Consider the following 2,791-nt stretch of genomic DNA (forward strand, 5'->3'; position numbering starts at 1 on the left):
GCAGGCTCGTGTCCAGCTTTCCACACTGCGATGTGACAGACAGGAAGACAAGGCACACGGTCCCCAAATCTGGAGGGCGGTGGGACCACTGGGATGGCTCTTCTGACCCACCTTCCCCTGGGAAACGGGGGTTTCACGAGGGGCCCTCAGCAACACTGATGTGACAAACCACTGACTCAGCAGAGGGGGGTAGAAACTTCTTCCATGTCAAGACTCGAGTCTCAGCCTTAGAAATTAAAGAAATAATTTAAAAACAATTCAGATTTTGGGAAATTCTCTGGGAAATTTCTTACCTCTTCTACCACCCAAGCAATTCCACATCCTGCTCCACAAGCAACAACTCCACAGCAGGAGCTGTCCCACAGAGGAGCTCCTTGCTCCTCATTTCCTATTTCAATTGTTGCTAAAATACAGACGGTTGGCTTCAAAAGAGAACATGCACCGACGAGAGGAGCACGGGGACACAGCAGCAAGGACCACCTGCGGCACATCCAGACCCACTTCCACTTGCAACCAACCAGCAATGCATCTCCAGCGTCCTCGGTCAACCCCCTCCAGCCTCTGAGGCTCCTCCTTCCCAAATCAGGGGCAAACCCGGCCGCATCCGCAACCTCAGCGATCCGACTCCAGCTCACGAGACAGAGGAAATCCAGAGACAGCAGTCACGGCCACAGCACTGTACAGGCGCCACTTGCCCATCTCGCCCAGTTACCACCCCAACCCCGGAGCACCGCTGCTGTGACAGGGGTGGGCAGAGCAGGGCAGGATCACACCATCGGGAAACAGCGAAGCAGCAGCTACCCAGCCTCACTCAAACCCAGCTGTGCTTTCCGTTTAGCAGCAGTTCACCAAGTTGCCCCACGCACACCAGCCCACCTCCCCCCCACCTCCTAAAGCAGCAGCGTCGACCCAGTGTCGGCTCTGGAAGGCGACGTCTTCAGCCAAGGCCCCGCGAGCACCCACAGCCGCTGCTGATCGACAGCTTGCCCAAGCTCACCCTTTCCGTCTCTGCCCTCTGCTCCTGGCTGCTCTCATCCACCACAGCCACATGGCGACAGCCCTGGCGAGATGACTCCTCCTCCCAGCTCTGGATCAACTGGGTGCTTTGGGAAAACGCCATTACCAGCTTGTGATTTTGCTGAGAGGGTAACGCGATCAGCTGCATTTTTGAGAGGCCCAGTGCAGGGCTTGCTCCGCACTGTGCACAGCAGCGCGCGTTGCAGCTCACGAGGATGGAGCGCTGGAGCCACGGCCACACCAGCTGCACAGCGATATCCCGACCCCACAGATGGAGCACAGCTGCAAGGCAAGCGGCTCTGGCTGGAAAGGAGTTTCTGCTCTTACAGCGGGAGCACCACTTTCCAGCGCCACTTCTGGGCCCCAGGAGCACATCTCACCCCTTGACATGTGCCCTCTGCGAGGGAACGCAGCTCATGAACCTGGGGAGGATGTGCTGGCCAAAGCCCACCCGGCGCTGGGTGGAGGAACCAAGTGAATGCCACAGCAGCTCCGCAGCCATCCCCTCGCCTCAGCCAGGCAAGGGGCAGCACGGTGTTACCTCAGCCCTTGGAGACGCTGCCCTGAGTGGGGGACTCCATGCAGCTGCCCACCAAGCCACGACACACAACCAAACCCAGGCGAGAGCCCTCCTTCACTGGGCAGGTCTCCTGCTGCACCCAGCACAAATCCCACAGCTGCAGGAGATGGAGCTCCCCCCGGGCTGCATCGCTCCTTCGCCAAGCTGCAGCATTAAGTGGCACCAGGGACACGCCAGCCCCCTCGCTCACAGCAAGGACCAGTCCCTCTGGCTGCTGTGACTGTTCTCCCCACTCAGCCCCCGACCACGGTGGAGGCGCAGATCGACCGATCTCCACCCCAGCCTGCACTGAGGGGGCGCAGGGATCCGAGCGAGGTCACAAGCACGCACAGTCGCTGTCGCGGGGAGGACGCTACAACGGTATATACACAACGTAGCGGCTTCAACTGCTTCGTGAACGCAAGTCTTGGGTTTGACTGCCCTCAGCACCTTTCCCCATGGGATCAGGGCTGGCAGGGGGGCTCCATGATGGGAGGAGGCATCCGAGCAAGCTGCGGGTCAGAGGAAAGGCCGCGGGGAAGATCAGCTCGGCAGCAATGCCGTGAGGAGTCTCTGGGCCGGGGGGGCTGAGAGCCCAGTGCACCACAGGGTGCAGGAAGCCAGTGAGCCTCCCCAGTCTAGCTCCACCATAAGGCAACTTTTTTTTTTTGTTGTGTGTTTCTTTTTTGTTTGTTTTTTTTTTGTGGTTTTTTTTTCTTCAATAGTATTTCCAAGGAAGAAAGCAAAGGGATATATGTCTTTAAAGTTTTTTGTTGTTGTTTTAGAAGGGTTTGTGGTTTTTTTTTTTTCATTGTTTCATTTTTCCAAGGGAAAAGGAAGAGAAAACCTCCTTCAGCAAAGTCCTGTCTTTGCGTGCGATGGGCGTTCCTGGGGCAGCGGGTGCACCGTCCACGCAGGCTCCAGTCCAGGTGCCTGCCGGGCTCCCGCCAGCCATCCTCGCAGGAAGGAGTCAGAACGAGCCTGTCCTCGGCAAAGGTCCTTTGGTTGACTTCCAAATTGTCCGTGATGGAAGGGAGAGGCGGGTGGAGGGAGAGCCAGACCCTCGGGAAGGTTGGAGGTGAAGATGCTGGGGAGGAGGGACCAGGAGGACGAACAGGACGAGGCTCCTGTCGCGGCGGTCGGTGTCGAAGAGGCACCACCGTACGTGGAATGGGAGACGTCAGCCAGGCCGTGGAGATCAGAGGCTCCGCAGCG

Source organism: Mesitornis unicolor, unplaced genomic scaffold (genome assembly GCF_000695765.1).
Source record: "Mesitornis unicolor isolate BGI_N332 unplaced genomic scaffold, ASM69576v1 scaffold2746, whole genome shotgun sequence".
In the NCBI taxonomy this organism is placed as follows: domain Eukaryota; kingdom Metazoa; phylum Chordata; class Aves; order Mesitornithiformes; family Mesitornithidae; genus Mesitornis; species Mesitornis unicolor.